This window comes from Hyla sarda, chromosome 8 (genome assembly GCF_029499605.1).
Source record: "Hyla sarda isolate aHylSar1 chromosome 8, aHylSar1.hap1, whole genome shotgun sequence".
Classification (NCBI taxonomy): Eukaryota; Metazoa; Chordata; class Amphibia; order Anura; family Hylidae; genus Hyla; species Hyla sarda.
Window position 1 is genome coordinate 115,926,137 of NC_079196.1, and position 23,239 is coordinate 115,949,375.

Below are 23,239 nucleotides of genomic sequence, written 5' to 3' on the forward strand. Positions count from 1 at the left end.
CTGAAATATTGTCTTATATGCAAGAGGAGGAGTGATGGGGGTTCAGGCAAAAGCCAGGCTATGGATTGCATTGCTAAATGCTCCATCAGAGTGCAATGGTCGCCTGTCCTTTTTTTAAGTGATGATGTGGGTTTAGCCTGTGCTGTATGTATGTATGGGTGGCTGACTGCCACCCACCCAGAAAGTGTATGGGAGGCTGGTTAGCTGCCAGCCTTCCTTCCATTCCTATGAGTAATGTGAGTGCTCATGAAGGGGACATGGTTGGGTCCACCCCTTTCCCGGTTATCCCCTCTAGGCCTTTTGGCTTAGATCAAGTGTAAAAAAAGAAAGGATCTTGCGACAGATCGCATCCTGAGGCACGTTTTTTTTTGTGTGAATACTTGCACTTGGGTGACTTGTGAGCACATACTGATACATACGTTCCCTATCTGGGGACCATAAATTAAATGGATTTTTGAGAAAGGGAGCTGATTTGGAAGCTTGCTTCTGTCGCCCTATGCATTGACCCGATGTGGCAGTATCTTCGGGTAGTGAACAGTGCACCACCCCATTCCAGTGTTAAACAAGAAAGATTCTCATTTAATCCTCCGTGGGTGAGAATTTGAGTTTGAGAATTGGAGACCAAAATGATGAGTTGCACTGACTGGTTTATGAACGTCTATTCATTTAGCGTTTTAATGACCATGTTTGCACACTGATTGGTGTAAAAAAATAAAATAAAACTAAATAATAATAATCTAGCACACCTGTGCAGGTTTGACATGACATGACAGGTAGCTGTCTTGTGGGTGGTGCTGAATCCTGTTAAATGACATGAGGGTCTCATGCCTATACACAAGGGTGTGTCATTGCTGTTGCTTGACCATGCATTGGTTTCTGTGGTCAGTGAATGATAAAAACAAAATTTACCATCCATTGATGGATGGGAAATCCGCCATGAGGCATTTGTTTTTAGAAACTGCTGCTCACAACCAATGTTGCAATGGAGTGTCTCCATCTGCTGGTGGTATTGGAAAGGCATTAGTGCTATGACAGGGTTGAAGAAGAAGAAGAAGAAGAAGAAGAAGAAGACGGAAAAAAAATATATATAAAAAGAAAAAGAGGAGAGAGAGAGAGAGACTGACTTAGTGAGCGAGTGAGTGAGAGAGTGAGAGTGAGTGAGAGTGAATGAGTGAGTGAGTGATTGAGTGAGTGAGTGAGTGAGTGAGAACAAATGAGTTAAAGCAAGTGAGTGAGAGAGATCGAATGAATGAAAGTCTGAATGACAGAAAGAAAAAAGGATGAAGAAAGAAGCATGAAGAAAAAAAAATGTATATGGAGTTGCTGACATGAGTGCAATCTACAAAGCCGTTGAGGCTGATCCTCATGGGAGGATTATTGCACCAGGACCCTTAGCACTTTTAAAATGCCATTCAATGCCACGGGCTAGATGTAAACTGCAGATGACCATGTTGTGGTAGTTACCATGGATACCCAAGTGATGTGTGAGCTAACACATAGGCCCAACAGATTCCAAGAAGGCCAGAATCACCAGCGGCACCACCATCGATTGTCAGGTCACCCGGATTCAGCAAATACCAGAGTCCAAAATGATGCAGGTTTATACTGTTAATTTTCAGTTTATCGTTACAGTTGGTGTTATTCCATGTCGGAAGGGACGCAGCTACAGCCAGTGGGGTAACTAGAGACAGGCAGGCAGCTATGTGCAACAAAGGTAGGCGTGTTGTTTCATATGCAGATCTGAAATATTGTCTTATATGCAAGAGGAGGAGTGATGGGGGTTCAGGCAAAAGCCAGGCTATGGATTGCATTGCTAAATGCTCCATCAGAGTGCAATGGTCGCCTGTCCTTTTTTTAAGTGATGATGTGGGTTTAGCCTGTGCTGTATGTATGTATGGGTGGCTGACTGCCACCCACCCAGAAAGTGTATGGGAGGCTGGTTGGCTGCCAGCCTTCTTCCATTCCTATGAGTAATGTGAGTGCTCATGAAGGGGACATGGTTGGGTCCACCCCTTTCCCGGTTATCCCCTCTAGGCCTTTTGGCTTAGATCAAGTGTAAAAAAAGAAAGGATCTTGCGACAGATCGCATCCTGAGGCATGTTTTTTTTTGTGTGAATACTTGCACTTGGGTGACTTGTGAGCACATACTGATACATACGTTCCCTATCTGGGGACCATAAATTAAATGGATTTTTGAGAAAGGGAGCTGATTTGGAAGCTTGCTTCTGTCGCCCTATGCATTGACCCGATGTGGCAGTATCTTCGGGTAGTGAACAGTGCACCACCCCATTCCAGTGTTAAACAAGAAAGATTCTCATTTAATCCTCCGTGGGTGAGAATTTGAGTTTGAGAATTGGAGACCAAAATGATGAGTTGCACTGACTGGTTTATGAACGTCTATTCATTTAGCGTTTTAATGACCATGTTTGCACACTGATTGGTGTAAAAAAATAAAATAAAACTAAATAATAATAATCTAGCACACCTGTGCAGGTTTGACATGACATGACAGGTAGCTGTCTTGTGGGTGGTGCTGAATCCTGTTAAATGACATGAGGGTCTCATGCCTATACACAAGGGTGTGTCATTGCTGTTGCTTGACCATGCATTGGTTTCTGTGGTCAGTGAATGATAAAAACAAAATTTACCATCCATTGATGGATGGGAAATCCGCCATGAGGCATTTGTTTTTAGAAACTGCTGCTCACAACCAATGTTGCAATGGAGTGTCTCCATCTGCTGGTGGTATTGGAAAGGCATTAGTGCTATGACAGGGTCTGAAGAAGAAGAAGAAGAAGAAGAAGAAGAAGACGGAAAAAAATATATATAAAAAGAAAAAGAGAGAGAGAGAGAGAGACTGACTTAGTGAGCGAGTGAGTGAGAGAGTGAGAGTGAGTGAGAGTGAATGAGTGAGTCAGTGATTGAGTGAGTGAGTGAGTGAGTGAGAACAAATGAGTTAAAGCAAGTGAGTGAGAGAGATCGAATGAATGAAAGTCTGAATGACAGAAAGAAAAAAGGATGAAGAAAGAAGCATGAAGAAAAAAAAATGTATATGGAGTTGCTGACATGAGTGCAATCTACAAAGCCGTTGAGGCTGATCCTCATGGGAGGATTATTGCACCAGGACCCTTAGCACTTTTAAAATGCCATTCAATGCCACGGGCTAGATGTAAACTGCAGATGACCATGTTGTGGTAGTTACCATGGATACCCAAGTGATGTGTGAGCTAACACATAGGCCCAACAGATTCCAAGAAGGCCAGAATCACCAGCGGCACCACCATCGATTGTCAGGTCACCCGGATTCAGCAAATACCAGAGTCCAAAATGATGCAGGTTTATACTGTTAATTTTCAGTTTATCGTTACAGTTGGTGTTATTCCATGTCGGAAGGGACGCAGCTACAGCCAGTGGGGTAACTAGAGACAGGCAGGCAGCTATGTGCAACAAAGGTAGGCGTGTTGTTTTCATATGCAGATCTGAAATATTGTCTTATATGCAAGAGGAGGAGTGATGGGGGTTCAGGCAAAAGCCAGGCTATGGATTGCATTGCTAAATGCTCCATCAGAGTGCAATGGTCGCCTGTCCTTTTTTTAAGTGATGATGTGGGTTTAGCCTGTGCTGTATGTATGTATGGGTGGCTGACTGCCACCCACCCAGAAAGTGTATGGGAGGCTGGTTGGCTGCCAGCCTTCCTTCCATTCCTATGAGTAATGTGAGTGCTCATGAAGGGGACATGGTTGGGTCCACCCCTTTCCCGGTTATCCCCTCTAGGCCTTTTGGCTTAGATCAAGTGTAAAAAAAGAAAGGATCTTGCGACAGATCGCATCCTGAGGCACGTTTTTTTTTGTGTGAATACTTGCACTTGGGTGACTTGTGAGCACATACTGATACATACGTTCCCTATCTGGGGACCATAAATTAAATGGATTTTTGAGAAAGGGAGCTGATTTGGAAGCTTGCTTCTGTCGCCCTATGCATTGACCCGATGTGGCAGTATCTTCGGGTAGTGAACAGTGCACCACCCCATTCCAGTGTTAAACAAGAAAGATTCTCATTTAATCCTCCGTGGGTGAGAATTTGAGTTTGAGAATTGGAGACCAAAATGATGAGTTGCACTGACTGGTTTATGAACGTCTATTCATTTAGCGTTTTAATGACCATGTTTGCACACTGATTGGTGTAAAAAAATAAAATAAAACTAAATAATAATAATCTAGCACACCTGTGCAGGTTTGACATGACATGACAGGTAGCTGTCTTGTGGGTGGTGCTGAATCCTGTTAAATGACATGAGGGTCTCATGCCTATACACAAGGGTGTGTCATTGCTGTTGCTTGACCATGCATTGGTTTCTGTGGTCAGTGAATGATAAAAACAAAATTTACCATCCATTGATGGATGGGAAATCCGCCATGAGGCATTTGTTTTTAGAAACTGCTGCTCACAACCAATGTTGCAATGGAGTGTCTCCATCTGCTGGTGGTATTGGAAAGGCATTAGTGCTATGACAGGGTCTGAAGAAGAAGAAGAAGAAGAAGAAGAAGAAGACGGAAAAAAATATATATAAAAAGAAAAAGAGAGAGAGAGAGAGAGACTGACTTAGTGAGCGAGTGAGTGAGAGAGTGAGAGTGAGTGAGAGTGAATGAGTGAGTGAGTGATTGAGTGAGTGAGTGAGTGAGTGAGAACAAATGAGTTAAAGCAAGTGAGTGAGAGAGATCGAATGAATGAAAGTCTGAATGACAGAAAGAAAAAAGGATGAAGAAAGAAGCATGAAGAAAAAAAAATGTATATGGAGTTGCTGACATGAGTGCAATCTACAAAGCCGTTGAGGCTGATCCTCATGGGAGGATTATTGCACCAGGACCCTTAGCACTTTTAAAATGCCATTCAATGCCACGGGCTAGATGTAAACTGCAGATGACCATGTTGTGGTAGTTACCATGGATACCCAAGTGATGTGTGAGCTAACACATAGGCCCAACAGATTCCAAGAAGGCCAGAATCACCAGCGGCACCACCATCGATTGTCAGGTCACCCGGATTCAGCAAATACCAGAGTCCAAAATGATGCAGGTTTATACTGTTAATTTTCAGTTTATCGTTACAGTTGGTGTTATTCCATGTCGGAAGGGACGCAGCTACAGCCAGTGGGGTAACTAGAGACAGGCAGGCAGCTATGTGCAACAAAGGTAGGCGTGTTGTTTTCATATGCAGATCTGAAATATTGTCTTATATGCAAGAGGAGGAGTGATGGGGGTTCAGGCAAAAGCCAGGCTATGGATTGCATTGCTAAATGCTCCATCAGAGTGCAATGGTCGCCTGTCCTTTTTTTAAGTGATGATGTGGGTTTAGCCTGTGCTGTATGTATGTATGGGTGGCTGACTGCCACCCACCCAGAAAGTGTATGGGAGGCTGGTTGGCTGCCAGCCTTCCTTCCATTCCTATGAGTAATGTGAGTGCTCATGAAGGGGACATGGTTGGGTCCACCCCTTTCCCGGTTATCCCCTCTAGGCCTTTTGGCTTAGATCAAGTGTAAAAAAAGAAAGGATCTTGCGACAGATCGCATCCTGAGGCACGTTTTTTTTTGTGTGAATACTTGCACTTGGGTGACTTGTGAGCACATACTGATACATACGTTCCCTATCTGGGGACCATAAATTAAATGGATTTTTGAGAAAGGGAGCTGATTTGGAAGCTTGCTTCTGTCGCCCTATGCATTGACCCGATGTGGCAGTATCTTCGGGTAGTGAACAGTGCACCACCCCATTCCAGTGTTAAACAAGAAAGATTCTCATTTAATCCTCCGTGGGTGAGAATTTGAGTTTGAGAATTGGAGACCAAAATGATGAGTTGCACTGACTGGTTTATGAACGTCTATTCATTTAGCGTTTTAATGACCATGTTTGCACACTGATTGGTGTAAAAAAATAAAATAAAACTAAATAATAATAATCTAGCACACCTGTGCAGGTTTGACATGACATGACAGGTAGCTGTCTTGTGGGTGGTGCTGAATCCTGTTAAATGACATGAGGGTCTCATGCCTATACACAAGGGTGTGTCATTGCTGTTGCTTGACCATGCATTGGTTTCTGTGGTCAGTGAATGATAAAAACAAAATTTACCATCCATTGATGGATGGGAAATCCGCCATGAGGCATTTGTTTTTAGAAACTGCTGCTCACAACCAATGTTGCAATGGAGTGTCTCCATCTGCTGGTGGTATTGGAAAGGCATTAGTGCTATGACAGGGTCTGAAGAAGAAGAAGAAGAAGAAGAAGAAGAAGAAGAAGACGGAAAAAAATATATATAAAAAGAAAAAGAGAGAGAGAGAGAGAGACTGACTTAGTGAGCGAGTGAGTGAGAGAGTGAGAGTGAGTGAGAGTGAATGAGTGAGTGAGTGATTGAGTGAGTGAGTGAGTGAGTGAGTGAGAACAAATGAGTTAAAGCAAGTGAGTGAGAGAGATCGAATGAATGAAAGTCTGAATGACAGAAAGAAAAAAGGATGAAGAAAGAAGCATGAAGAAAAAAAAATGTATATGGAGTTGCTGACATGAGTGCAATCTACAAAGCCGTTGAGGCTGATCCTCATGGGAGGATTATTGCACCAGGACCCTTAGCACTTTTAAAATGCCATTCAATGCCACGGGCTAGATGTAAACTGCAGATGACCATGTTGTGGTAGTTACCATGGATACCCAAGTGATGTGTGAGCTAACACATAGGCCCAACAGATTCCAAGAAGGCCAGAATCACCAGCGGCACCACCATCGATTGTCAGGTCACCCGGATTCAGCAAATACCAGAGTCCAAAATGATGCAGGTTTATACTGTTAATTTTCAGTTTATCGTTACAGTTGGTGTTATTCCATGTCGGAAGGGACGCAGCTACAGCCAGTGGGGTAACTAGAGACAGGCAGGCAGCTATGTGCAACAAAGGTAGGCGTGTTGTTTTCATATGCAGATCTGAAATATTGTCTTATATGCAAGAGGAGGAGTGATGGGGGTTCAGGCAAAAGCCAGGCTATGGATTGCATTGCTAAATGCTCCATCAGAGTGCAATGGTCGCCTGTCCTTTTTTTAAGTGATGATGTGGGTTTAGCCTGTGCTGTATGTATGTATGGGTGGCTGACTGCCACCCACCCAGAAAGTGTATGGGAGGCTGGTTGGCTGCCAGCCTTCCTTCCATTCCTATGAGTAATGTGAGTGCTCATGAAGGGGACATGGTTGGGTCCACCCCTTTCCCGGTTATCCCCTCTAGGCCTTTTGGCTTAGATCAAGTGTAAAAAAAGAAAGGATCTTGCGACAGATCGCATCCTGAGGCACGTTTTTTTTTGTGTGAATACTTGCACTTGGGTGACTTGTGAGCACATACTGATACATACGTTCCCTATCTGGGGACCATAAATTAAATGGATTTTTGAGAAAGGGAGCTGATTTGGAAGCTTGCTTCTGTCGCCCTATGCATTGACCCGATGTGGCAGTATCTTCGGGTAGTGAACAGTGCACCACCCCATTCCAGTGTTAAACAAGAAAGATTCTCATTTAATCCTCCGTGGGTGAGAATTTGAGTTTGAGAATTGGAGACCAAAATGATGAGTTGCACTGACTGGTTTATGAACGTCTATTCATTTAGCGTTTTAATGACCATGTTTGCACACTGATTGGTGTAAAAAAATAAAATAAAACTAAATAATAATAATCTAGCACACCTGTGCAGGTTTGACATGACATGACAGGTAGCTGTCTTGTGGGTGGTGCTGAATCCTGTTAAATGACATGAGGGTCTCATGCCTATACACAAGGGTGTGTCATTGCTGTTGCTTGACCATGCATTGGTTTCTGTGGTCAGTGAATGATAAAAACAAAATTTACCATCCATTGATGGATGGGAAATCCGCCATGAGGCATTTGTTTTTAGAAACTGCTGCTCACAACCAATGTTGCAATGGAGTGTCTCCATCTGCTGGTGGTATTGGAAAGGCATTAGTGCTATGACAGGGTCTGAAGAAGAAGAAGAAGAAGAAGAAGAAGAAGAAGAAGACGGAAAAAAATATATATAAAAAGAAAAAGAGAGAGAGAGAGAGAGACTGACTTAGTGAGCGAGTGAGTGAGAGAGTGAGAGTGAGTGAGAGTGAATGAGTGAGTGAGTGATTGAGTGAGTGAGTGAGTGAGAACAAATGAGTTAAAGCAAGTGAGTGAGAGAGATCGAATGAATGAAAGTCTGAATGACAGAAAGAAAAAAGGATGAAGAAAGAAGCATGAAGAAAAAAAAATGTATATGGAGTTGCTGACATGAGTGCAATCTACAAAGCCGTTGAGGCTGATCCTCATGGGAGGATTATTGCACCAGGACCCTTAGCACTTTTAAAATGCCATTCAATGCCACGGGCTAGATGTAAACTGCAGATGACCATGTTGTGGTAGTTACCATGGATACCCAAGTGATGTGTGAGCTAACACATAGGCCCAACAGATTCCAAGAAGGCCAGAATCACCAGCGGCACCACCATCGATTGTCAGGTCACCCGGATTCAGCAAATACCAGAGTCCAAAATGATGCAGGTTTATACTGTTAATTTTCAGTTTATCGTTACAGTTGGTGTTATTCCATGTCGGAAGGGACGCAGCTACAGCCAGTGGGGTAACTAGAGACAGGCAGGCAGCTATGTGCAACAAAGGTAGGCGTGTTGTTTTCATATGCAGATCTGAAATATTGTCTTATATGCAAGAGGAGGAGTGATGGGGGTTCAGGCAAAAGCCAGGCTATGGATTGCATTGCTAAATGCTCCATCAGAGTGCAATGGTCGCCTGTCCTTTTTTTAAGTGATGATGTGGGTTTAGCCTGTGCTGTATGTATGTATGGGTGGCTGACTGCCACCCACCCAGAAAGTGTATGGGAGGCTGGTTGGCTGCCAGCCTTCCTTCCATTCCTATGAGTAATGTGAGTGCTCATGAAGGGGACATGGTTGGGTCCACCCCTTTCCCGGTTATCCCCTCTAGGCCTTTTGGCTTAGATCAAGTGTAAAAAAAGAAAGGATCTTGCGACAGATCGCATCCTGAGGCACGTTTTTTTTTTGTGTGAATACTTGCACTTGGGTGACTTGTGAGCACATACTGATACATACGTTCCCTATCTGGGGACCATAAATTAAATGGATTTTTGAGAAAGGGAGCTGATTTGGAAGCTTGCTTCTGTCGCCCTATGCATTGACCCGATGTGGCAGTATCTTCGGGTAGTGAACAGTGCACCACCCCATTCCAGTGTTAAACAAGAAAGATTCTCATTTAATCCTCCGTGGGTGAGAATTTGAGTTTGAGAATTGGAGACCAAAATGATGAGTTGCACTGACTGGTTTATGAACGTCTATTCATTTAGCGTTTTAATGACCATGTTTGCACACTGATTGGTGTAAAAAAATAAAATAAAACTAAATAATAATAATCTAGCACACCTGTGCAGGTTTGACATGACATGACAGGTAGCTGTCTTGTGGGTGGTGCTGAATCCTGTTAAATGACATGAGGGTCTAATGCCTATACACAAGGGTGTGTCATTGCTGTTGCTTGACCATGCATTGGTTTCTGTGGTCAGTGAATGATAAAAACAAAATTTACCATCCATTGATGGATGGGAAATCCGCCATGAGGCATTTGTTTTTAGAAACTGCTGCTCACAACCAATGTTGCAATGGAGTGTCTCCATCTGCTGGTGGTATTGGAAAGGCATTAGTGCTATGACAGGGTCTGAAGAAGAAGAAGAAGAAGAAGAAGAAGAAGAAGAAGACGGAAAAAAATATATATAAAAAGAAAAAGAGAGAGAGAGAGAGAGACTGACTTAGTGAGCGAGTGAGTGAGAGAGTGAGAGTGAGTGAGAGTGAATGAGTGAGTGAGTGATTGAGTGAGTGAGTGAGTGAGTGAGTGAGAACAAATGAGTTAAAGCAAGTGAGTGAGAGAGATCGAATGAATGAAAGTCTGAATGACAGAAAGAAAAAAGGATGAAGAAAGAAGCATGAAGAAAAAAAAATGTATATGGAGTTGCTGACATGAGTGCAATCTACAAAGCCGTTGAGGCTGATCCTCATGGGAGGATTATTGCACCAGGACCCTTAGCACTTTTAAAATGCCATTCAATGCCACGGGCTAGATGTAAACTGCAGATGACCATGTTGTGGTAGTTACCATGGATACCCAAGTGATGTGTGAGCTAACACATAGGCCCAACAGATTCAAGAAGGCCAGAATCACCAGCGGCACCACCATCGATTGTCAGGTCACCCGGATTCAGCAAATACCAGAGTCCAAAATGATGCAGGTTTATACTGTTAATTTTCAGTTTATCGTTACAGTTGGTGTTATTCCATGTCGGAAGGGACGCAGCTACAGCCAGTGGGGTAACTAGAGACAGGCAGGCAGCTATGTGCAACAAAGGTAGGCGTGTTGTTTTCATATGCAGATCTGAAATATTGTCTTATATGCAAGAGGAGGAGTGATGGGGGTTCAGGCAAAAGCCAGGCTATGGATTGCATTGCTAAATGCTCCATCAGAGTGCAATGGTCGCCTGTCCTTTTTTTAAGTGATGATGTGGGTTTAGCCTGTGCTGTATGTATGTATGGGTGGCTGACTGCCACCCACCCAGAAAGTGTATGGGAGGCTGGTTGGCTGCCAGCCTTCCTTCCATTCCTATGAGTAATGTGAGTGCTCATGAAGGGGACATGGTTGGGTCCACCCCTTTCCCGGTTATCCCCTCTAGGCCTTTTGGCTTAGATCAAGTGTAAAAAAAGAAAGGATCTTGCGACAGATCGCATCCTGAGGCACGTTTTTTTTTGTGTGAATACTTGCACTTGGGTGACTTGTGAGCACATACTGATACATACGTTCCCTATCTGGGGACCATAAATTAAATGGATTTTTGAGAAAGGGAGCTGATTTGGAAGCTTGCTTCTGTCGCCCTATGCATTGACCCGATGTGGCAGTATCTTCGGGTAGTGAACAGTGCACCACCCCATTCCAGTGTTAAACAAGAAAGATTCTCATTTAATCCTCCGTGGGTGAGAATTTGAGTTTGAGAATTGGAGACCAAAATGATGAGTTGCACTGACTGGTTTATGAACGTCTATTCATTTAGCGTTTTAATGACCATGTTTGCACACTGATTGGTGTAAAAAAATAAAATAAAACTAAATAATAATAATCTAGCACACCTGTGCAGGTTTGACATGACATGACAGGTAGCTGTCTTGTGGGTGGTGCTGAATCCTGTTAAATGACATGAGGGTCTCATGCCTATACACAAGGGTGTGTCATTGCTGTTGCTTGACCATGCATTGGTTTCTGTGGTCAGTGAATGATAAAAACAAAATTTACCATCCATTGATGGATGGGAAATCCGCCATGAGGCATTTGTTTTTAGAAACTGCTGCTCACAACCAATGTTGCAATGGAGTGTCTCCATCTGCTGGTGGTATTGGAAAGGCATTAGTGCTATGACGGTCTGAAGAAGAAGAAGAAGAAGAAGAAGAAGAAGAAGAAGAAGACGGAAAAAAATATATATAAAAAGAAAAAGAGAGAGAGAGAGAGAGAGACTGACTTAGTGAGCGAGTGAGTGAGAGAGTGAGAGTGAGTGAGAGTGAATGAGTGAGTGAGTGATTGAGTGAGTGAGTGAGTGAGTGAGAACAAATGAGTTAAAGCAAGTGAGTGAGAGAGATCGAATGAATGAAAGTCTGAATGACAGAAAGAAAAAAGGATGAAGAAAGAAGCATGAAGAAAAAAAAATGTATATGGAGTTGCTGACATGAGTGCAATCTACAAAGCCGTTGAGGCTGATCCTCATGGGAGGATTATTGCACCAGGACCCTTAGCACTTTTAAAATGCCATTCAATGCCACGGGCTAGATGTAAACTGCAGATGACCATGTTGTGGTAGTTACCATGGATACCCAAGTGATGTGTGAGCTAACACATAGGCCCAACAGATTCCAAGAAGGCCAGAATCACCAGCGGCACCACCATCGATTGTCAGGTCACCCGGATTCAGCAAATACCAGAGTCCAAAATGATGCAGGTTTATACTGTTAATTTTCAGTTTATCGTTACAGTTGGTGTTATTCCATGTCGGAAGGGACGCAGCTACAGCCAGTGGGGTAACTAGAGACAGGCAGGCAGCTATGTGCAACAAAGGTAGGCGTGTTGTTTTCATATGCAGATCTGAAATATTGTCTTATATGCAAGAGGAGGAGTGATGGGGGTTCAGGCAAAAGCCAGGCTATGGATTGCATTGCTAAATGCTCCATCAGAGTGCAATGGTCGCCTGTCCTTTTTTTAAGTGATGATGTGGGTTTAGCCTGTGCTGTATGTATGTATGGGTGGCTGACTGCCACCCACCCAGAAAGTGTATGGGAGGCTGTTTGGCTGCCAGCCTTCCTTCCATTCCTATGAGTAATGTGAGTGCTCATGAAGGGGACATGGTTGGGTCCACCCCTTTCCCGGTTATCCCCTCTAGGCCTTTTGGCTTAGATCAAGTGTAAAAAAAGAAAGGATCTTGCGACAGATCGCATCCTGAGGCACGTTTTTTTTTGTGTGAATACTTGCACTTGGGTGACTTGTGAGCACATACTGATACATACGTTCCCTATCTGGGGACCATAAATTAAATGGATTTTTGAGAAAGGGAGCTGATTTGGAAGCTTGCTTCTGTCGCCCTATGCATTGACCCGATGTGGCAGTATCTTCGGGTAGTGAACAGTGCACCACCCCATTCCAGTGTTAAACAAGAAAGATTCTCATTTAATCCTCCGTGGGTGAGAATTTGAGTTTGAGAATTGGAGACCAAAATGATGAGTTGCACTGACTGGTTTATGAACGTCTATTCATTTAGCGTTTTAATGACCATGTTTGCACACTGATTGGTGTAAAAAAATAAAATAAAACTAAATAATAATAATCTAGCACACCTGTGCAGGTTTGACATGACATGACAGGTAGCTGTCTTGTGGGTGGTGCTGAATCCTGTTAAATGACATGAGGGTCTCATGCCTATACACAAGGGTGTGTCATTGCTGTTGCTTGACCATGCATTGGTTTCTGTGGTCAGTGAATGATAAAAACAAAATTTACCATCCATTGATGGATGGGAAATCCGCCATGAGGCATTTGTTTTTAGAAACTGCTGCTCACAACCAATGTTGCAATGGAGTGTCTCCATCTGCTGGTGGTATTGGAAAGGCATTAGTGCTATGACAGGGTCTGAAGAAGAAGAAGAAGAAGAAGAAGAAGAAGAAGACGGAAAAAAATATATATAAAAAGAAAAAGAGAGAGAGAGAGAGACTGACTTAGTGAGCGAGTGAGTGAGAGAGTGAGAGTGAGTGAGAGTGAATGAGTGAGTGAGTGATTGAGTGAGTGAGTGAGTGAGTGAGTGAGAACAAATGAGTTAAAGCAAGTGAGTGAGAGAGATCGAATGAATGAAAGTCTGAATGACAGAAAGAAAAAAGGATGAAGAAAGAAGCATGAAGAAAAAAAAATGTATATGGAGTTGCTGACATGAGTGCAATCTACAAAGCCGTTGAGGCTGATCCTCATGGGAGGATTATTGCACCAGGACCCTTAGCACTTTTAAAATGCCATTCAATGCCACGGGCTAGATGTAAACTGCAGATGACCATGTTGTGGTAGTTACCATGGATACCCAAGTGATGTGTGAGCTAACACATAGGCCCAACAGATTCCAAGAAGGCCAGAATCACCAGCGGCACCACCATCGATTGTCAGGTCACCCGGATTCAGCAAATACCAGAGTCCAAAATGATGCAGGTTTATACTGTTAATTTTCAGTTTATCGTTACAGTTGGTGTTATTCCATGTCGGAAGGGACGCAGCTACAGCCAGTGGGGTAACTAGAGACAGGCAGGCAGCTATGTGCAACAAAGGTAGGCGTGTTGTTTTCATATGCAGATCTGAAATATTGTCTTATATGCAAGAGGAGGAGTGATGGGGGTTCAGGCAAAAGCCAGGCTATGGATTGCATTGCTAAATGCTCCATCAGAGTGCAATGGTCGCCTGTCCTTTTTTTAAGTGATGATGTGGGTTTAGCCTGTGCTGTATGTATGTATGGGTGGCTGACTGCCACCCACCCAGAAAGTGTATGGGAGGCTGGTTGGCTGCCAGCCTTCCTTCCAATCCTATGAGTAATGTGAGTGCTCATGAAGGGGACATGGTTGGGTCCACCCCTTTCCCGGTTATCCCCTCTAGGCCTTTTGGCTTAGATCAAGTGTAAAAAAAGAAAGGATCTTGCGACAGATCGCATCCTGAGGCACGTTTTTTTTTGTGTGAATACTTGCACTTGGGTGACTTGTGAGCACATACTGATACATACGTTCCCTATCTGGGGACCATAAATTAAATGGATTTTTGAGAAAGGGAGCTGATTTGGAAGCTTGCTTCTGTCGCCCTATGCATTGACCCGATGTGGCAGTATCTTCGGGTAGTGAACAGTGCACCACCCCATTCCAGTGTTAAACAAGAAAGATTCTCATTTAATCCTCCGTGGGTGAGAATTTGAGTTTGAGAATTGGAGACCAAAATGATGAGTTGCACTGACTGGTTTATGAACGTCTATTCATTTAGCGTTTTAATGACCATGTTTGCACACTGATTGGTGTAAAAAAATAAAATAAAACTAAATAATAATAATCTAGCACACCTGTGCAGGTTTGACATGACATGACAGGTAGCTGTCTTGTGGGTGGTGCTGAATCCTGTTAAATGACATGAGGGTCTCATGCCTATACACAAGGGTGTGTCATTGCTGTTGCTTGACCATGCATTGGTTTCTGTGGTCAGTGAATGATAAAAACAAAATTTACCATCCATTGATGGATGGGAAATCCGCCATGAGGCATTTGTTTTTAGAAACTGCTGCTCACAACCAATGTTGCAATGGAGTGTCTCCATCTGCTGGTGGTATTGGAAAGGCATTAGTGCTATGACAGGGTCTGAAGAAGAAGAAGAAGAAGAAGAAGAAGAAGAAGAAGAAGACGGAAAAAAATATATATAAAAAGAAAAAGAGAGAGAGAGAGAGAGACTGACTTAGTGAGCGAGTGAGTGAGAGAGTGAGAGTGAGTGAGAGTGAATGAGTGAGTGAGTGATTGAGTGAGTGAGTGAGTGAGTGAGTGAGAACAAATGAGTTAAAGCAAGTGAGTGAGAGAGATCGAATGAATGAAAGTCTGAATGACAGAAAGAAAAAAGGATGAAGAAAGAAGCATGAAGAAAAAAAAATGTATATGGAGTTGCTGACATGAGTGCAATCTACAAAGCCGTTGAGGCTGATCCTCATGGGAGGATTATTGCACCAGGACCCTTAGCACTTTTAAAATGCCATTCAATGCCACGGGCTAGATGTAAACTGCAGATGACCATGTTGTGGTAGTTACCATGGATACCCAAGTGATGTGTGAGCTAACACATAGGCCCAACAGATTCCAAGAAGGCCAGAATCACCAGCGGCACCACCATCGATTGTCAGGTCACCCGGATTCAGCAAATACCAGAGTCCAAAATGATGCAGGTTTATACTGTTAATTTTCAGTTTATCGTTACAGTTGGTGTTATTCCATGTCGGAAGGGACGCAGCTACAGCCAGTGGGGTAACTAGAGACAGGCAGGCAGCTATGTGCAACAAAGGTAGGCGTGTTGTTTTCATATGCAGATCTGAAATATTGTCTTATATGCAAGAGGAGGAGTGATGGGGGTTCAGGCAAAAGCCAGGCTATGGATTGCATTGCTAAATGCTCCATCAGAGTGCAATGGTCGCCTGTCCTTTTTTTAAGTGATGATGTGGGTTTAGCCTGTGCTGTATGTATGTATGGGTGGCTGACTGCCACCCACCCAGAAAGTGTATGGGAGGCTGTTTGGCTGCCAGCCTTCCTTCCATTCCTATGAGTAATGTGAGTGCTCATGAAGGGGACATGGTTGGGTCCACCCCTTTCCCGGTTATCCCCTCTAGGCCTTTTGGCTTAGATCAAGTGTAAAAAAAGAAAGGATCTTGCGACAGATCGCATCCTGAGGCACGTTTTTTTTTGTGTGAATACTTGCACTTGGGTGACTTGTGAGCACATACTGATACATACGTTCCCTATCTGGGGACCATAAATTAAATGGATTTTTGAGAAAGGGAGCTGATTTGGAAGCTTGCTTCTGTCGCCCTATGCATTGACCCGATGTGGCAGTATCTTCGGGTAGTGAACAGTGCACCACCCCATTCCAGTGTTAAACAAGAAAGATTCTCATTTAATCCTCCGTGGGTGAGAATTTGAGTTTGAGAATTGGAGACCAAAATGATGAGTTGCACTGACTGGTTTATGAACGTCTATTCATTTAGCGTTTTAATGACCATGTTTGCACACTGATTGGTGTAAAAAAATAAAATAAAACTAAATAATAATAATCTAGCACACCTGTGCAGGTTTGACATGACATGACAGGTAGCTGTCTTGTGGGTGGTGCTGAATCCTGTTAAATGACATGAGGGTCTCATGCCTATACACAAGGGTGTGTCATTGCTGTTGCTTGACCATGCATTGGTTTCTGTGGTCAGTGAATGATAAAAACAAAATTTACCATCCATTGATGGATGGGAAATCCGCCATGAGGCATTTGTTTTTAGAAACTGCTGCTCACAACCAATGTTGCAATGGAGTGTCTCCATCTGCTGGTGGTATTGGAAAGGCATTAGTGCTATGACAGGGTCTGAAGAAGAAGAAGAAGAAGAAGAAGAAGAAGAAGAAGAAGACGGAAAAAAATATATATAAAAAGAAAAAGAGAGAGAGAGAGAGACTGACTTAGTGAGCGAGTGAGTGAGAGAGTGAGAGTGAGTGAGAGTGAATGAGTGAGTGAGTGATTGAGTGAGTGAGTGAGTGAGTGAGTGAGAACAAATGAGTTAAAGCAAGTGAGTGAGAGAGATCGAATGAATGAAAGTCTGAATGACAGAAAGAAAAAAGGATGAAGAAAGAAGCATGAAGAAAAAAAAATGTTTATGGAGTTGCTGACATGAGTGCAATCTACAAAGCCATTGAGGCTGATCCTCATGGGAGGATTATTGCACCAGGACCCTTAGCACTTTTAAAATGCCATTCAATGCCACGGGCTAGATGTAAACTGCAGATGACCATGTTGTGGTAGTTACCATGGATACCCAAGTGATGTGTGAGCTAACACATAGGCCCAACAGATTCCAAGAAGGCCAGAATCACCAGCGGCACCACCATCGATTGTCAGGTCACCCGGATTCAGCAAATACCAGAGTCCAAAATGATGCAGGTTTATACTGTTAATTTTCAGTTTATCGTTACAGTTGGTGTTATTCCATGTCGGAAGGGACGCAGCTACAGCCAGTGGGGTAACTAGAGACAGGCAGGCAGCTATGTGCAACAAAGGTAGGCGTGTTGTTTTCATATGCAGATCTGAAATATTGTCTTATATGCAAGAGGAGGAGTGATGGGGGTTCAGGCAAAAGCCAGGCTATGGATTGCATTGCTAAATGCTCCATCAGAGTGCAATGGTCGCCTGTCCTTTTTTTAAGTGATGATGTGGGTTTAGCCTGTGCTGTATGTATGTATGGGTGGCTGACTGCCACCCACCCAGAAAGTGTATGGGAGGCTGGTTGGCTGCCAGCCTTCCTTCCAATCCTATGAGTAATGTGAGTGCTCATGAAGGGGACATGGTTGGGTCCACCCCTTTCCCGGTTATCCCCTCTAGGCCTTTTGGCTTAGATCAAGTGTAAAAAAAGAAAGGATCTTGCGACAGATCGCATCCTGAGGCACGTTTTTTTTTGTGTGAATACTTGCACTTGGGTGACTTGTGAGCACATACTGATACATACGTTCCCTATCTGGGGACCATAAATTAAATGGATTTTTGAGAAAGGGAGCTGATTTGGAAGCTTGCTTCTGTCGCCCTATGCATTGACCCGATGTGGCAGTATCTTCGGGTAGTGAACAGTGCACCACCCCATTCCAGTGTTAAACAAGAAAGATTCTCATTTAATCCTCCGTGGGTGAGAATTTGAGTTTGAGAATTGGAGACCAAAATGATGAGTTGCACTGACTGGTTTATGAACGTCTATTCATTTAGCGTTTTAATGACCATGTTTGCACACTGATTGGTGTAAAAAAATAAAATAAAACTAAATAATAATAATCTAGCACACCTGTGCAGGTTTGACATGACATGACAGGTAGCTGTCTTGTGGGTGGTGCTGAATCCTGTTAAATGACATGAGGGTCTCATGCCTATACACAAGGGTGTGTCATTGCTGTTGCTTGACCATGCATTGGTTTCTGTGGTCAGTGAATGATAAAAACAAAATTTACCATCCATTGATGGATGGGAAATCCGCCATGAGGCATTTGTTTTTAGAAACTGCTGCTCACAACCAATGTTGCAATGGAGTGTCTCCATCTGCTGGTGGTATTGGAAAGGCATTAGTGCTATGACAGGGTCTGAAGAAGAAGAAGAAGAAGAAGAAGAAGAAGAAGAAGACGGAAAAAAATATATATAAAAAGAAAAAGAGAGAGAGAGAGAGAGACTGACTTAGTGAGCGAGTGAGTGAGAGAGTGAGAGTGAGTGAGAGTGAATGAGTGAGTGAGTGATTGAGTGAGTGAGTGAGTGAGTGAGAACAAATGAGTTAAAGCAAGTGAGTGAGAGAGATCGAATGAATGAAAGTCTGAATGACAGAAAGAAAAAAGGATGAAGAAAGAAGCATGAAGAAAAAAAAATGTATATGGAGTTGCTGACATGAGTGCAATCTACAAAGCCGTTGAGGCTGATCCTCATGGGAGGATTATTGCACCAGGACCCTTAGCACTTTTAAAATGCCATTCAATGCCACGGGCTAGATGTAAACTGCAGATGACCATGTTGTGGTAGTTACCATGGATACCCAAGTGATGTGTGAGCTAACACATAGGCCCAACAGATTCCAAGAAGGCCAGAATCACCAGCGGCACCACCATCGATTGTCAGGTCACCCGGATTCAGCAAATACCAGAGTCCAAAATGATGCAGGTTTATACTGTTAATTTTCAGTTTATCGTTACAGTTGGTGTTATTCCATGTCGGAAGGGACGCAGCTACAGCCAGTGGGGTAACTAGAGACAGGCAGGCAGCTATGTGCAACAAAGGTAGGCGTGTTGTTTTCATATGCAGATCTGAAATATTGTCTTATATGCAAGAGGAGGAGTGATGGGGGTTCAGGCAAAAGCCAGGCTATGGATTGCATTGCTAAATGCTCCATCAGAGTGCAATGGTCGCCTGTCCTTTTTTTAAGTGATGATGTGGGTTTAGCCTGTGCTGTATGTATGTATGGGTGGCTGACTGCCACCCACCCAGAAAGTGTATGGGAGGCTGGTTGGCTGCCAGCCTTCCTTCCATTCCTATGAGTAATGTGAGTGCTCATGAAGGGGACATGGTTGGGTCCACCCCTTTCCCGGTTATCCCCTCTAGGCCTTTTGGCTTAGATCAAGTGTAAAAAAAGAAAGGATCTTGCGACAGATCGCATCCTGAGGCACGTTTTTTTTTGTGTGAATACTTGCACTTGGGTGACTTGTGAGCACATACTGATACATACGTTCCCTATCTGGGGACCATAAATTAAATGGATTTTTGAGAAAGGGAGCTGATTTGGAAGCTTGCTTCTGTCGCCCTATGCATTGACCCGATGTGGCAGTATCTTCGGGTAGTGAACAGTGCACCACCCCATTCCAGTGTTAAACAAGAAAGATTCTCATTTAATCCTCCGTGGGTGAGAATTTGAGTTTGAGAATTGGAGACCAAAATGATGAGTTGCACTGACTGGTTTATGAACGTCTATTCATTTAGCGTTTTAATGACCATGTTTGCACACTGATTGGTGTAAAAAAATAAAATAAAACTAAATAATAATAATCTAGCACACCTGTGCAGGTTTGACATGACATGACAGGTAGCTGTCTTGTGGGTGGTGCTGAATCCTGTTAAATGACATGAGGGTCTCATGCCTATACACAAGGGTGTGTCATTGCTGTTGCTTGACCATGCATTGGTTTCTGTGGTCAGTGAATGATAAAAACAAAATTTACCATCCATTGATGGATGGGAAATCCGCCATGAGGCATTTGTTTTTAGAAACTGCTGCTCACAACCAATGTTGCAATGGAGTGTCTCCATCTGCTGGTGGTATTGGAAAGGCATTAGTGCTATGACAGGGTCTGAAGAAGAAGAAGAAGAAGAAGAAGAAGAAGACGGAAAAAAATATATATAAAAAGAAAAAGAGAGAGAGAGAGAGAGACTGACTTAGTGAGCGAGTGAGTGAGAGAGTGAGAGTGAGTGAGAGTGAATGAGTGAGTGAGTGATTGAGTGAGTGAGTGAGTGAGTGAGTGAGAACAAATGAGTTAAAGCAAGTGAGTGAGAGAGATCGAATGAATGAAAGTCTGAATGACAGAAAGAAAAAAGGATGAAGAAAGAAGCATGAAGAAAAAAAAATGTATATGGAGTTGCTGACATGAGTGCAATCTACAAAGCCGTTGAGGCTGATCCTCATGGGAGGATTATTGCACCAGGACCCTTAGCACTTTTAAAATGCCATTCAATGCCACGGGCTAGATGTAAACTGCAGATGACCATGTTGTGGTAGTTACCATGGATACCCAAGTGATGTGTGAGCTAACACATAGGCCCAACAGATTCCAAGAAGGCCAGAATCACCAGCGGCACCACCATCGATTGTCAGGTCACCCGGATTCAGCAAATACCAGAGTCCAAAATGATGCAGGTTTATACTGTTAATTTTCAGTTTATCGTTACAGTTGGTGTTATTCCATGTCGGAAGGGACGCAGCTACAGCCAGTGGGGTAACTAGAGACAGGCAGGCAGCTATGTGCAACAAAGGTAGGCGTGTTGTTTTCATATGCAGATCTGAAATATTGTCTTATATGCAAGAGGAGGAGTGATGGGGGTTCAGGCAAAAGCCAGGCTATGGATTGCATTGCTAAATGCTCCATCAGAGTGCAATGGTCGCCTGTCCTTTTTTTAAGTGATGATGTGGGTTTAGCCTGTGCTGTATGTATGTATGGGTGGCTGACTGCCACCCACCCAGAAAGTGTATGGGAGGCTGGTTGGCTGCCAGCCTTCCTTCCATTCCTATGAGTAATGTGAGTGCTCATGAAGGGGACATGGTTGGGTCCACCCCTTTCCCGGTTATCCCCTCTAGGCCTTTTGGCTTAGATCAAGTGTAAAAAAAGAAAGGATCTTGCGACAGATCGCATCCTGAGGCATGTTTTTTTTTGTGTGAATACTTGCACTTGGGTGACTTGTGAGCACATACTGATACATACGTTCCCTATCTGGGGACCATAAATTAAATGGATTTTTGAGAAAGGGAGCTGATTTGGAAGCTTGCTTCTGTCGCCCTATGCATTGACCCGATGTGGCAGTATCTTCGGGTAGTGAACAGTGCACCACCCCATTCCAGTGTTAAACAAGAAAGATTCTCATTTAATCCTCCGTGGGTGAGAATTTGAGTTTGAGAATTGGAGACCAAAATGATGAGTTGCACTGACTGGTTTATGAACGTCTATTCATTTAGCGTTTTAATGACCATGTTTGCACACTGATTGGTGTAAAAAAATAAAATAAAACTAAATAATAATAATCTAGCACACCTGTGCAGGTTTGACATGACATGACAGGTAGCTGTCTTGTGGGTGGTGCTGAATCCTGTTAAATGACATGAGGGTCTCATGCCTATACACAAGGGTGTGTCATTGCTGTTGCTTGACCATGCATTGGTTTCTGTGGTCAGTGAATGATAAAAACAAAATTTACCATCCATTGATGGATGGGAAATCCGCCATGAGGCATTTGTTTTTAGAAACTGCTGCTCACAACCAATGTTGCAATGGAGTGTCTCCATCTGCTGGTGGTATTGGAAAGGCATTAGTGCTATGACAGGGTCTGAAGAAGAAGAAGAAGAAGAAGAAGAAGAAGACGGAAAAAAATATATATAAAAAGAAAAAGAGAGAGAGAGAGAGAGACTGACTTAGTGAGCGAGTGAGTGAGAGAGTGAGAGTGAGTGAGAGTGAATGAGTGAGTCAGTGATTGAGTGAGTGAGTGAGTGAGTGAGAACAAATGAGTTAAAGCAAGTGAGTGAGAGAGATCGAATGAATGAAAGTCTGAATGACAGAAAGAAAAAAGGATGAAGAAAGAAGCATGAAGAAAAAAAAATGTATATGGAGTTGCTGACATGAGTGCAATCTACAAAGCCGTTGAGGCTGATCCTCATGGGAGGATTATTGCACCAGGACCCTTAGCACTTTTAAAATGCCATTCAATGCCACGGGCTAGATGTAAACTGCAGATGACCATGTTGTGGTAGTTACCATGGATACCCAAGTGATGTGTGAGCTAACACATAGGCCCAACAGATTCCAAGAAGGCCAGAATCACCAGCGGCACCACCATCGATTGTCAGGTCACCCGGATTCAGCAAATACCAGAGTCCAAAATGATGCAGGTTTATACTGTTAATTTTCAGTTTATCGTTACAGTTGGTGTTATTCCATGTCGGAAGGGACGCAGCTACAGCCAGTGGGGTAACTAGAGACAGGCAGGCAGCTATGTGCAACAAAGGTAGGCGTGTTGTTTTCATATGCAGATCTGAAATATTGTCTTATATGCAAGAGGAGGAGTGATGGGGGTTCAGGCAAAAGCCAGGCTATGGATTGCATTGCTAAATGCTCCATCAGAGTGCAATGGTCGCCTGTCCTTTTTTTAAGTGATGATGTGGGTTTAGCCTGTGCTGTATGTATGTATGGGTGGCTGACTGCCACCCACCCAGAAAGTGTATGGGAGGCTGGTTGGCTGCCAGCCTTCCTTCCATTCCTATGAGTAATGTGAGTGCTCATGAAGGGGACATGGTTGGGTCCACCCCTTTCCCGGTTATCCCCTCTAGGCCTTTTGGCTTAGATCAAGTGTAAAAAAAGAAAGGATCTTGCGACAGATCGCATCCTGAGGCACGTTTTTTTTTGTGTGAATACTTGCACTTGGGTGACTTGTGAGCACATACTGATACATACGTTCCCTATCTGGGGACCATAAATTAAATGGATTTTTGAGAAAGGGAGCTGATTTGGAAGCTTGCTTCTGTCGCCCTATGCATTGACCCGATGTGGCAGTATCTTCGGGTAGTGAACAGTGCACCACCCCA

General features: G+C 43.4%; 14 pseudogenes; all 14 read left to right on the plus strand.

The window, feature by feature from the left end:
- Positions 1-284: 284 nt before the first annotated feature.
- LOC130286930 (U2 spliceosomal RNA) lies at positions 285-548 on the plus strand (annotated as a pseudogene).
- A 1,475-nt stretch (positions 549-2,023) lies between these two features.
- LOC130287665 (U2 spliceosomal RNA) lies at positions 2,024-2,287 on the plus strand (annotated as a pseudogene).
- A 1,476-nt stretch (positions 2,288-3,763) lies between these two features.
- Positions 3,764-4,027, plus strand: LOC130286931 (U2 spliceosomal RNA; annotated as a pseudogene).
- Positions 4,028-5,503: 1,476 nt separating this feature from the next.
- Positions 5,504-5,767, plus strand: LOC130286932 (U2 spliceosomal RNA; annotated as a pseudogene).
- A 1,486-nt stretch (positions 5,768-7,253) lies between these two features.
- Positions 7,254-7,517, plus strand: LOC130286933 (U2 spliceosomal RNA; annotated as a pseudogene).
- Positions 7,518-8,995: 1,478 nt separating this feature from the next.
- Positions 8,996-9,260, plus strand: LOC130288062 (U2 spliceosomal RNA; annotated as a pseudogene).
- A 1,485-nt stretch (positions 9,261-10,745) lies between these two features.
- On the plus strand, positions 10,746-11,009 carry LOC130286934 (U2 spliceosomal RNA; annotated as a pseudogene).
- Positions 11,010-12,494: 1,485 nt separating this feature from the next.
- LOC130286936 (U2 spliceosomal RNA) lies at positions 12,495-12,758 on the plus strand (annotated as a pseudogene).
- A 1,481-nt stretch (positions 12,759-14,239) lies between these two features.
- LOC130286937 (U2 spliceosomal RNA) lies at positions 14,240-14,503 on the plus strand (annotated as a pseudogene).
- A 1,489-nt stretch (positions 14,504-15,992) lies between these two features.
- LOC130286938 (U2 spliceosomal RNA) lies at positions 15,993-16,256 on the plus strand (annotated as a pseudogene).
- A 1,487-nt stretch (positions 16,257-17,743) lies between these two features.
- LOC130286939 (U2 spliceosomal RNA) lies at positions 17,744-18,007 on the plus strand (annotated as a pseudogene).
- A 1,482-nt stretch (positions 18,008-19,489) lies between these two features.
- On the plus strand, positions 19,490-19,753 carry LOC130286940 (U2 spliceosomal RNA; annotated as a pseudogene).
- A 1,480-nt stretch (positions 19,754-21,233) lies between these two features.
- On the plus strand, positions 21,234-21,497 carry LOC130287666 (U2 spliceosomal RNA; annotated as a pseudogene).
- Positions 21,498-22,973: 1,476 nt separating this feature from the next.
- Positions 22,974-23,237, plus strand: LOC130286941 (U2 spliceosomal RNA; annotated as a pseudogene).
- The last annotated feature ends 2 nt before the right edge of the window (positions 23,238-23,239 follow it).